Source organism: Sminthopsis crassicaudata, chromosome 1 (genome assembly GCF_048593235.1).
Source record: "Sminthopsis crassicaudata isolate SCR6 chromosome 1, ASM4859323v1, whole genome shotgun sequence".
Classification (NCBI taxonomy): Eukaryota; Metazoa; Chordata; class Mammalia; order Dasyuromorphia; family Dasyuridae; genus Sminthopsis; species Sminthopsis crassicaudata.
In genome coordinates, this window is record NC_133617.1 from 325,358,219 (window position 1) to 325,371,707 (window position 13,489).

A 13,489-nucleotide genomic window follows, 5' to 3' on the forward strand; every position below is an offset into this window, starting at 1 on the left:
CTCATATACTTTTTATACTTTTGTCTTTCTCACAATCCCCCCCCATCACCTTTTTATATACACAATTAAAAGGGACTTTGACTCTCATTTTATCTTCTTAGTAACTATTATTTGGCATCAAGTATAAACAATAATCAGTGAGGCAACAGACAATTTTCACCTCTTTTTTCCTCAGACTGATTTCTCTTCCTTGCCTTGAGCTGCCTCATAGCCATTGTTGCCTTCTTTGAGGAAAAATCTTTCTCTCTCTCCTTTATATCCTTCCCCGAATCCTAGCACAGTGTCTGACATGAAAGAAGTGCTTTGTAAATGCTGCTGGATTGATTGATGTCTGAGAGAGACCAAGAACAATAGAAAAAAGGAACAAAATTCACTTGGAGTCACAGGAAACAAACTCCAATTTGATTTTGACCTTCAGTTCCCCTGCCTCTCCTCTGATAAATAATTTTGTGGTTTTGCTGAACCGGAAGCATATTTTAAAGAGCAAGCAAATTTGGTCATAAATTTTCCTGAGGCTGTAAAAAACACAACCCACAGATGGTTTTGTAGAGACCAATTCAAATGGCAAATAGTCAATGAGAAGTGAAACCAAAATGGAACAGATGCCTAGCTACAGACAACCCCAGCTCCAGATAGGGAAACACCATGGTTTGCCTTTAATTCAGTAATAGTAGGTAGATCCTCAGGGCAATAGCTCTATTGGAGCACTTCAGGACATTATCTGGGGACTCCCATCTCAAGGGATTTCTCCCTCATCCTGAAAAATCCTTCCATTTTTTTTTTTATATGTCTGTCCTCTGTGCAAGGAATTCTATTAGGACAAAATTACTGAAGACCACTACAGGATCATACCAATAATTTGCATTAACTTAATTATTGAAGATTATAAAAGTCAGTATCATAGATTTAGAACTTTAAAAGGGCTTTTGAGACTTTCACTTTATATAAGCTATATTATTAGGTCCTCACCATAATAATAATTCACATTTATATAGCATGTTTGTTTCAATTTGGGGAGTAGAGAAGAGTTGTTTTTTATTTAGGAAATTCTTTCTCCAGTATAGACAAATACCTCCTCTTATAGTCTTGGACTGAAGCATTGAGAAGTTAGATGACTTGACCTGAGTCACACAATGGATGAGATGTGAATACAGGTCTTTCTAAATCCAAAGTTGGTTCTCTACCCACCATGATACACCACTACAGATGAGGAAACTGAAGCTCAGAAAGATTAAATAAACTCACAGTCAGTAAATGGAGGATCTTTTCATCAGAATTCATCATCTCTTATATAATACCCAAATTATGAATCTGTCTTTTAAATTAATGATTCTGAAATTATGGCATCTTCCATCAATTATTAAACGATCTGGAGCCTAAGCTTTTTGTACCATGAATAAAAGAAAGGAGCTCCTCAAGTATAACATAAAGTGACTCTCCTAATTAAATAAAATTGGTGATCATTGATGCAGTTTGGTGGCATGTGGGTATTCATAGTTGAGTTTTTATTTGGGGACAGTCAGCTCCTGATTTGATAGTTTTACTAACTTACAGAGGGACAGACATGTCCCTTTCCAGTCCAGGACATACTGTATGCAGAATCAGAATGTGCTAGCTCAATGGAGGGGAAAGTGGGAGGAAGGTTCTTGGAAAGAATAGAGCAGCAATAACTACTGGGCAAATTTATAATTAAGCCTGTTGAACAGAAAGAGACTTTTTCAGAGTTTCTTTCAATCTCAGTTCCAGAAAGGTATTTGAGATGCTGAATATTTAAGATCTTGTTTAGATCTTGTTCCATGCTATATACTTCAAATTCTTTATAGGCCTTCTGGCCTTTTCCACCCTAAATTTTTACATTCAGAAGGAAAAAAAAAAAAAGCAAAATAACTGTTTTGTAGTATGGCTACTCTGAAAAACTAAAAATAAATTAAAACAAGCCTAGTAAATCTTAGAAGCTTAAAAAAATACTTTCTTCAAAGAGAAGTTGTTTATCTGGATTGAAGAAAGAAAGGGTGAGTGTTTCTTTATTATTGTTTTCTTTTGATCTTTTAGTTGCCCCTATTTTATTTTAATAATGCTTCCAAGCACTGACTTAATGTCTCCCCAGCTTTAATAAAGGTTCATTAGGGGATTAAGAGAGATTTGAAACTGAGCCCAAATAGAGTCAGCAAAGACAAGTTCCAAACAGCCACTCAGCAGAAAAAAAAAAAAAAAAGAAAGAAAAAAAGAAAGGAAAAAAAAAGGTCCAAGCTCACAGCCCTGGAACAGATCCACCCATGAAACCAGATGCATTTGTACATGGAGCAACCAGGCCCAGAATAGAGCCAGATGTGTTCAAAGATCAACAAAATCAGCATCAATCCATCAAAAAAGAAGGCCAATTGTGAGGTTTGGGGAGTCATTGTTTAGGGGATTGCTGTTGGGAGAAGCATTAGATTTATGTAAAAATTAGTCCACAAATGACTTGCAGAAAATAGCACCTTGTTCATTTTGCCATTTTTCTGTTGCAGAAAGCTATTCCCCCCACAGAATACTCATATGCCAGTGGTACTCTCTTGTATGTAAGTTATTGCAAATATTGTTCTGAAATGCTTAACTTCACAATTAAATTTTTAAAGTAAATAATTGTTTTAAATCTATATTGTAAAGATATAAAGTGCAAAAGAATTTCTGGCATACAGATTAAGCTATTTGCACTAACACGTGATATGCATGATTTAATAAAATAACTTTACTCTTCCTAGAAACAATAAAAATAAAAATGAAGACAGAGCACTTGATTCACTTTCAATCAAAACTGGCAAACAAGTTAACTGAACTCATCAACACTGAAAATCCTGAGGAAGAAAACAGTCTATCCACTCAAAATCATTGAAGTGAAAATAAAGCTAATCTATTGATTTTTCTCTCCTTCTTATGCCTAAAATACTCTCCATTAACCTTTTGATATCATACTTTATAATATTCAAATCTAGAGGAGGGGGAAAAGGGTGCATGAAGTGCTAAAGGAGGACTAGTACCTCTGGAGAGAGGGCTTGCTGAATCCTTTTCAGGGCTACTTAACTACCTTTAGTATTCACCTGTCACCCAACTCTCATCAGTGACTCCAAGGAGCTTTAGTTTGTATGACAACCACATCCTGATCAACTGACTTTGCAGGTGGGTTATACCAAGTTGAGGTTCACTAACAGGCTGTAAACACTTAGGTGAGTGCTTGGGATAAGCATGTGAAGACTTCACCCAGGGGAATGCATAGATGAGAACAATTTGTTCCAATGGCTATAAAGGCAACTGAAGCAAACTCTGTGGAATGCTCAGAGCTTAGTAAGACATCAAAAAATGATAAGATTATCCATTGCATTCTGGATCATTGCCAGTTGTCTTAATTTTTGTCTTACCACTGGATTTCAATGACTGTGGAAGAGAGACCGTGATTGATCATTTGCACAACTCTGCCCACTTAAATTCAGTTCATTGTCAAGACAAAACATCATTCAATCATGATGCCATTTGTCTTCTTCAAAAATGAAGGGTGAGCAAGAATAATGTCCCTCAGAAATTATTTTGGATTAGTTCATATTTTAATTCCTTTCCTATGAGACTTAAGGGCTTAGGGCAATTTAAACACACTAATTTATCTTAGCAATGTCCTACAACCCTATTATTGTTCAAGTCCTATTGTCCTCAACCATTTTTTAATCTAATATCCACTCCCATGAGGCAGAACTGATATCCAATCCAACACTACCATTAAAAAAAAAAATCTCACAGAGCTTTGACCTATATAAATGTTACTGTAGTTTTCCCTCAATAAGCTCACATATTCACTACTATTTTAACATCCTCTTTGCTCATAGGATGATTCCTGGTACCTCCATCTCTCCTTACTATCCTTCAATCTGTTATACTATTCTACTATCATTTGCTTTCCTAACTAATCTTGACACAATGATGAGCTATTTAAATAATGTATTTACCTATATCATTGAATTCCTAGCCCCTTTTATTTACTATCATTCCAATCCCACTAATCTCCAACTCAAGATAACTTTATTTTTATTCAATTCACCAGTATTCATCAGATGTCTGCTACATCACCATGTAACAAATTTAGCTGTTTAATTAAAAATAATCACTTCTACCCTTAAGGAACTTAGAAGCCAAATGAAGAACATGATATGTTAATAAAAAAGTTATATATATTGATTGCAATGTGGGTCAAATGTAGCATGGATATGAAAAATGTTCTGGGAGGCAACAATGGTGAATAAGACATAGGGAAGACTAAATTATAGTTTCAGACTCAAGTGACTAGGAAGACAGTGGTAATGACATAAATAGAAATAGAATGATCAAGAGGTAGAAAAGTTTTCCTGATGGAAAGTTAATAATAAATTCAATCTTGGATAATGGTTAGAAATCCAGCAATCATATTGAAGAAAAGGATCTAGAGTTCAAGGTGAAAATTAAAATATTAAATTACAGAAGCAGATGATTTTTCTAATGTAGTATGGAGAGAAATGGGGAAAAAAAAGTCCAAGATAGAGAGTTTTGATATATTCACACTTTGGTTGGTAAGAAGATTATAAACCAGAAAACAAAAAAATTGAGAGGTGGATAGAAAATCAAGTTGGTAAGAAAAGAATCAGGAGAGAGGAATATCATAGAAGTAAAGGAAAGAGAGAGAAATCAGGAGAGGTTGGTCAATGAAATGTTACAGGAAGGTCAAAGAAGGTAATGTCTTTGTAGTCATTTGGCATGGCTGATTCAGGATGGGACACAAAGAATGAAATCAGAAAAAGTTAAAGATAAGGAACTAAGCTACTATTAAACACTAAAACTGGAATAACAGGATGCATCATAGAAAGAGCTCACTCACCAAAACTCCCAGTCTCTTACCACCTGATCAAGAATTTATGTTACCTCCTGAATCTCTACTCCTGAAACTAATTTCCCTGATTCCATCTTAATCACCAAGCCTTTGGCAAGCTTTTTGGTTCATAATTGCTTTAATCAATTAGGGATTCATTCTTCTGCCCACAAGGAAATTAATTTGCCCTGTTCTAGTATTTGTACTATCATGGATATCAACCACTAGGTAAGTTTTGAGTTGATGATGTCTTTGCAAATTCTCCCTCTCAAATGGAGCCCATTTGAATGATAGAACTGAAGAAACAAAGATTATGATTACCAAGAACTTGTGGGAGATCAAAGGAGACCTTCTCTGCTCCCAAGCTGACAAGCCTGCTGGACAAAGTCCCAGAACTGCTGACATGAACTGCTACTAATTCACACTATCTGAAATCAATTGGACTCTCCCCAGTGTACAGCAATCCTTTTATCATCTTTTATTAATTCCCTATTGAATTTCTCATAGCAGCTATTCCAAACCTTTCCTACTCTTTCCTAGTCCCTATTTCTTATAATTCCCAACCTATCATTCTCAACAATAATTACTCCTTCACAGAGAAGAGCAAGACAATCCAATATGACATTATTATCATTATTACAAACTATATACAATATCACTCTTCATGCTTCAAAACTTTTCTGTATCTTTATCCAGTTCTTTTCTACCTATCTCAGGTTATTCTTTTTTCCTTTTAACTGAATATTCAATTCACCAAAAATATATTTATTGAGCAAGTCACTCTTGCCTATTTGCCTCAGTTTTCTCATCTATAAAATGAGCTGGATAAGGAAATGGCAAACTACTCCAATATCAGATAAAATCTTAAATGGGGTCAAAAAGAGTCAAATACAGATGAAATTACTAAATAACAGCAAAAACATACAAGACACTATACTAAGTTCTGGGAATAAAAGGACTGACCTTGTCAATATTACTAAGGAACTTAGAATTTAATGGTGGAAGAAAATAAGGGAGGCAACTCTTTGACTAGTACTATAGCTGTTGTACTAAATTTTCAGAAACTATATCTTATCTAAATATTGTCTCTTCTTAAGTCTAGGATGGAACTCTAGTACTTGTATGAAATAATGACACAAAGGAGGGAGAATGAAAGGAGTACAAAGAAGAAGTCCAGTGCTATGAAAAACTTAGGGAAGAAGAGACAGTTAGATGGCATAGTAAATAAAGTTCTGCACTTAGAGACTGGGAATCTGAGTTTAAATCTGGCTTCAGATACCTAACACTAACTAGCTATGTGACTCTGGGAAAGTCACTTAACCCCAATAACCTAGACCAAAAGAAAGAAAGAAAAACTTGGAAGAACAAGATGTTCTTCCCCCTCCTCCTTTCCCGACATACCCTTTGGTTTAAAAAAAAATGATATCAAGGAAGGTGACACAGAGGACTTGGGCTCTTAAAAGTTGATTTAGGCTCTTAAATATGAAATGGACTTCACGAGATAGAGGTGAGGGTAAAAATCTCTTCCAGACTTGAGCAAAACACAGAGACCTGAGATAGAAAGATGAGACTAGGGAACAGAAGTAGTTCACTTTGCTATAGACCACATAAGGAAAAGAGTATGAAACAAGGCAGGAAATTGACTGATATCCAATTATAGGGGTTTTTGAATGCTAGTCAGTGATTTACAGTTTTTTCATTAAGCAAGAAAGTTATTCTTCACTAAAGATTTTCTCTAAGGCAATCAAGCTAAAAAAAGACTTTTCCAGAGTCACATAGATGGTAAGTATCAAGTGTTTGAGGCAGAATTTGAACTCAGGTCCTCCTGATTCCAGAACTCATGCTTTATCCACTACACCCCTAGCTGCTCCCCCACTGAAGATCTTTGCAATCAGGAGAGACAATATTATACACCTACAAATATATTCAAGCTAAAGACAATGTAATTGAGGGCTAGGAAGGTTGTACAACAAGGGTCCAATGCTTTTAGTTTCTCTGGACCCCTCATCACCATATGAAACTTGCCTGGTCAGCAGGGCAAAATAAGTTGACTTAATGGGACTCAGAATGGCACAGCAAATGAAAGACAAGTTCCTCAGTGGAACTCACAATTACTCAGTAAAAAAAAGGAGCATCCCATGAGGTAGGAGCATGCCCTTAGCTGGCAGGCTAACTCCTGAAAGGGACTTACCCTCAAAGAGTTAGATGTAAGAAAGAGAACTGGCATTAAGAAGCATGATGAACTTAGAGGAGATAGCATGTTGCTTGGGAAAGGAGTAAAGGCACAGTGCTGTGAGGGACTGACCCAAGGAGGACAGCAACTATAGAATGGCCCATAAGTAGATTTTATAGGGAAAATTTACCCTCAGGGACATGACTGGGATTTCTAATAGGGCATGGCTAGGTGAAACCGCTCAACACCCCTACAGAGAGTGGGTCTCAGGGGTTTGATATAACTTGGATTTCTGACTGGACTATCCCAAAGCATGGGAACATGAAACTAAACTGATCTCTATCAGTGCCTTCTCTCTGCTTACCTCAGGAATCAGTTCTTTAGTTTTTCTCTGTGCAAACTGCTCTTCCCAAGACCATTTATTCAGGACCTCATCATTAAAGAAAGATACATAGTCATGTGAGAAAAGCTAGGAATCAAAGCATTTAGCAATAATGGGGGCAAGAGGAGAAGTGGTATTGTCATCTGGATATATTGTAAAGCACCTGGGGGAAACAAAAGGGGAAATAGATAAGGAATTTGGAAAATAAATCAGAAGGCTAGGATGGAGGCATAAAATAGTATTCAGGACTTTATCCACTGCACCTCCAAAAATAAAATTTTTTGTTAATCCCTTCTTTGCTTGATTGTGCTTACGCTTGTTTTCTCAACTAGGTTTTTATAGATTAATGGCTTACTTTGGCAGCTTAAGTCTTTCTGGTGTTATTTGGCTTAAACTGCCAATGCAGTTACACAGTCATTTGCCATACTGAAAAACTGTGAGGAGGAAAATTACAAAAATGAATAAGTTCTACAAGTGGAGTATCTAATTCTGATCTTCAAACAGGTCCCTGAAAATCACTATTCATTCACAAAAGGCTCACAGGCAACAAAGATATACATTTGATGTTAGAAAATTCTTTTTCCATCTTATTCCCTCAATCCCTAGAGACATAGTAAGAAATCAGATAAATTCTTCTAGGGATCAATTGTGTCTTTGGTTAAACAAGGCTCAAAAGTACCTTTGGTAAGCCTGAAGAATAGACTGGGAAAAGAAAGAAAAATGGAAAGTCAGGTCAATAAAAAAAAAGAAGAAAAAGAATAAGAAATAGAAAATGAAGAAATAAGCAAATATTGTAGAGAAGGAAGGGACCACTAGCAATTACACTGGGGGTCATTTATCTATACTCATGCCATAGATTACCAACAAGTGTCTAGTTTTGTTTGAAAACCTAGCAGGAATGGGATTGGCAAGAGTTGTGTTTTAAAAAAGAAATGAAGGGGATCAATAGGATTTGGTGGTATTCAATGCATCTGTGAAATGTCAAGACTGGTTCATTAAGAAGAGAGAAACGGATTTCTCCACTGCTGCATTTTAATCATATGCCATTTTTCTATTCTTGCAAAATAGAGAGCTCTGATGTAGTAAAAATGGAAATAATATTATTCACTGGATTACTATTGCTTGTCCCTAGTAATCCTATTATATCATATATATCATTATTGATATTATATATCATTATTATATCATTGCTATATGTAAATAATTGTGAGAGAAAAACATCAAACAAAAGATCTTTGAGACTTGATGGCACTGAATGTGTGACCAAGTATTTGAAAAGTATTTCAGTGAGAACTATTATAGGAAAATAAAATGATTCCAAAGCAGGGAATCACCATTATTACTTGGAGTTCTCTAATCATTTACCTAGATTAGGGTCTAAGATTTCCAATTTGCACAGAGTCAGAGTGTTATACAAAGTTCTTTTTGAACTTCAAGCCATTCTACACTGCAACAAAATAGAGAATCAGCTTGAAAGCATAGCTGGTTGAGTAGGCCCCAAGGATTTCATCAATAAGGTATGTAATTCATCAGCAGTAGAAAAATGCTCTGTATTTGCTCTGCACCTCAGAATTCTCTCTGTTCTTTCTGTTTTATTCTTCCATGTAATGTCACTGCCAGCAGCCAGTTGTATAACCATCAATTGTTCAGGATTTATTAAGTGCCCACAACATGCTAAGAACCAGAGATAACATAAAAGGTCGTTGGTTCTTTCCTCACCCTTTAAAAACAGGATCATACAACCCCAAAGTAGATTCAAGAGAACTTCCAATTGCATTGGAATCCCATATTTTGTGAGGTTTAGGGTTTGTTTTTTTATTTTTACCTAAAAACAATTTAAATTACCATTTCACTAAGAGAAAAAGCCTTCTGCATAATATCATACATTAAGGTTCCTATGATCAGGCACAGTCATAGGCTTACTTGCCTCTCAGGGAAATAACAAGCACCAAAGGGCTGTTTGTAATATTGTTCCAAGTAAGCCAGAATCCCTGCAATACTGTCAGCTTGCAAACTTTTTAATATCACTGTTAGAATTTGAGCTTTCATCATAAAACCATAAGGGACCATCCCCCTACTCTACAGAACAGCAAAAATAGCTACAAAATATAATAATTAAGGTGACATTGGACATAGCTACTTAACCTGAGCAAGAAAGAGTTTTTTTGTGCATCTAACTAGCCTCTCCTGCCCTGAACAATACATCTTACTTTTCTTTAAGCATCTGCATTCCACCACTGTGGCCCAATCCACTTTCCCTGGAAAAAAACAATAAAAACATAGAAATCAATTCAGGATCATAGACTTCAAGGTGGAAGGGACTTTAGAGATGATCTGGTTTAACTTCTTCACTTTACAAAGGAGGCCTAGAAGAAGAAATGATGCATCCAAGGTCACATAGGAAGGTTGATAATGATGATATTATTGTCCTTTGTTCTCAAAGAGGACCATGACTTGCAAGTGAATTGGATTTAAGTGAGGGGGACTGTATTGAGTTGCAGAGTCAGGATTAAGTCTGGGATACCTTCCTCAGAGATAATTGGTAGCTGAGGAGTGTTCTACAATACAAGCACTTCTTAGAAATGACTACTGACCACAGGGGGAAAGAGAAGCCTAATCTATGGCCTAGTTTAGCAGAAGAAATGGACCAAAGGTGCAGAGCCCATTCTGGGGGATCCTACACATGTTGAAACCTAAGTTTAAGCAATATTCCTGGAGCTCCAGATTCAGAATGAAAATATTCAGAGACAGGGAGACAAAAGACCCTACCTAACTCCTCTCTCTTTGCTTGTCAGGATCCCCTAGGTTTGAATTGTCTATGTATGATTGGGTCTTAAATGGTTCAGTTACCTTTGGCCCAGCAGCAGCAAACTGCTGCAATAAAGGAAAGATACCACCCCTTCCATCACTTCAACAGCAGAGAGGAGAAAAAGAAAAACAGAAGGTACTCCATTTTAAAGATTCACTGAAAAGACCATTCCTCTTTGCTTAGGGGCCAATCCTTTCTGATGTAGCTTTGCCCTTTATCTGTCCTGAGTGGGGAACTAAGGGTTTACTGTATATTGAAAATTGGCAAGTCCCTTCAGGAGTGAATTTTTCTGGAAGTGATTAGGAAGGAATAGGTTCAGTACTCCATGAATAGTACTCTGTGTATATTCTACCCTGAGCATAAAAGAGAGTGGTTACACAGGGAGAATTGAAGAGGGGGCAGAGTAAATAATCAGAGGGACAAGTTGATTTTTTTAAACTGTTTGTGAACCAAAAATATAAAAATAATGAAAGTTTTTAAAGTAAGGGAAGCTCTGTGATCCTTAGGGAGCAACAACAAAGCAGATGGTTTAGCATTTTTTCTAATGCCATTTCTACTAATAAAACCATACCATTTCTAATGTTGAATGATTTGACCAAGCCAAGGACTTAGATGACAAGAACTTCCTTTTCCACATCTTCTATCAACTGTGGCTGCTAAAGAGGCTGGAGGACCTATATAGGCAGTTAGTTGCCAGGGCACAGATCTCCATGAAGGTTGCTTCCCACCACAAAGATTGTGGTTGCTGTGCTGGAAGCAGGATTGGTAGTCTTCAGGGAACACTGCTCTGCCCAATAGAGGTCTTAACCTGCCAGGCAAATGGTAACTCTAGTCTTCCCCAGAAAGTTCCTTGCTGATTCGCTAAGTCAGCTTATGTATGGATAACAATAGATTGGCAGTGAGTGGGGATGGCTGGAGGGCCATTTCTCCACAAGGGTTCAATTTGTTGGATGAGGCTATGGGTTGGACAAGAAGTAGGGCCTGGTGAGTAATGCTATTCTCTGGGCTTTGGGGTTTACCCATACTTTTGGGTTACCTATTGGTAACAGTCAGTTGCTGGTAGAGATAATGATGGGAAGGATGATGGACCTTATGCTTTTTGATGGCTATGAAAGCTAGGGTAGAAACAGCCAGTGATCTGGAAGGTCCTACTATGCCCAGAGCACAGGGCTCAGGATCTTGAGTCATACCCTTCAGAGAGTGACCACTGACTTACCAACCATATGTCTCTTCCTGGCTCCTTAATAGTGCCTTGCTGGGGAAAACAAGAATTTTCACTACTTTTTTTACAAAAAGCAAAAGGAGGAAAACATTCCTCAAGATCACATCTTCTGGAATTTGCAAAGTACTTATCAATTATATTTTAATTTCTAGATAATAATAATCTTACATTTATATTTGACTTTCAAGTTTGAGTGTTTTCTTCAAAATAATCCAGTATTTTAGGTAACACACACACACACACACACACACACACACACACACACACACACACTCTCACACACACACAATTTACCCTATTTTGCTGTGGAAGCTGACAACTAAAGTGAAGTGACTTGTCCAAAGTCACACAACCTCAGTGGTATAATCAGATTGTGAAATTCCAAGACTCTTTGCAGCTTCAGAGTTTCGTTAAATTCTGGACTAAATACAGTCTTTAGAAAAAGGTGAGACTGAATTCTGAGGCAGAAAACTTTTATTCCAATCCCATTGTCACCACTTAATTTTATAGTCAGATCTTTTATTGATATGTCTTTTAATTGCTTTGATTTTCAATTTCCTCCTCTGTAAAATGAAGGTAACAATTGTTTTACTACCTACTTTACTGACTTCTTTTGATGCTTGAAGAAAACAGCTTATGTAAAATGAAGTTAAGTGGCACAGTGGATAGAATGTTGGGCCTGGAATTAGAAAGTACTGAGTCAAACCTGTTCTCAGACACTTAGCAGCTGTGTGACCTTGGACAAGTCACTTAAGCCTCATTTTAAAATGAGCTAGAGAAGGAAATGGCAAACCAATACAGTATCTCTGCCAAGAAACTCCCAAATGGAATCAAAAGAGTTTAACATGAATGAAATGAACAGCAACAACCATAAAATGATGAATAGATATAAGGTATAACTATTTCCCTTGATTAATAGCAAAGCAAATTTGTGGGAGGGAAAAGGGAGGTGAGGGGCAGAGATCTTCCTTATAGGATCAATCTGGGCAGGATTTACCTGAAGACTTCTCTTAACACATCTTTTCTGCACAGGAGAGATGATGAATCTGATGTATTATGAGTAACAACATCAAGTATACAGATTGCTGTTCCAACAACAATGATTCAGTGCATCCATTCCTTTTTTTCTCTCCTCCTACTCACCTATCAATTTTTACTGATCTTCCAGGCATGACATTGTTTAATTTAAAGAACAGGATGCTAGAGAACCAGATAAAAGGCAGAAGATTTAAAATGTACTAGAGAGATTCACAAATGGTCCATATCAACCCAGCCCTGAGCTGCCTGCTCCCTTCATGCCTACTTTTCAGGCCATTTCCATAAACCATTGTGGGCAGCTGGTGATTCTTTCCCAATCCATATTTAACCTTCTGAAGTCACATTAGCTAGAAGGGATTCAGTATTTGCTGCCTAGAAAACAGATCAATACTCTGTATATTTTGAAGAGCATCAAATCATCACTGTCAGGGGGAAAGAGGCTGGTATGTCCCTGAGGATGGGCCCACAGCAATCAGATCAAGCACTCTCTGAACTGCCAAAGCCTTGGAAAACAGATTTTTCAGTGCTTGATTTTCAATAGCAAAGCTGGCAGGGGCCAAGGGGGAAAGCACATGCTGGGAGGGTGAAAAAAAATCAGGAACTGGGAGCCAATAAATCATGGCAGAATCCCAAAGTAAACAGACTGTCAGTGGACAGAAAACTAGCGACAACCCAATTTGATTGAACGTCAGGGGGCCATCTGAGGTGGCTGCAGGTAGAAACACTTTCTGGTCTTACACACTTTATCCAACAACATTTAAGTCATTGCCTTCAGCCCAGGGTTCTTCCGATTCTTGCAGGGCTGAGAATAACATGCTTCAGTTGTGATTGACATGCACGTGTATGGAGATAAATAAGGATAGGGAATGGATTGAGGAGGTTGTGGCTAGACTCTGAGAATGAATTCCAATTCACATTATGTATCTGTGTCATCTCTGGGTACAGATGCTTTCCATCTGGGCTTTCTAGATATCATGCTGAAGACACTGTTAAAT

General features: G+C 37.1%; 1 long non-coding RNA gene across 1 annotated transcript; it reads left to right on the forward strand.

Moving 5' to 3' along the window:
• Positions 1-1,719: 1,719 nt before the first annotated feature.
• Positions 1,720-2,818, forward strand: LOC141554168 (uncharacterized). The gene is made up of 3 exons (XR_012485793.1): positions 1,720-2,012; positions 2,511-2,561; positions 2,745-2,818. It is a non-coding gene; the product is annotated as an uncharacterized LOC141554168 (long non-coding RNA).
• Positions 2,819-13,489: the final 10,671 nt, after the last annotated feature.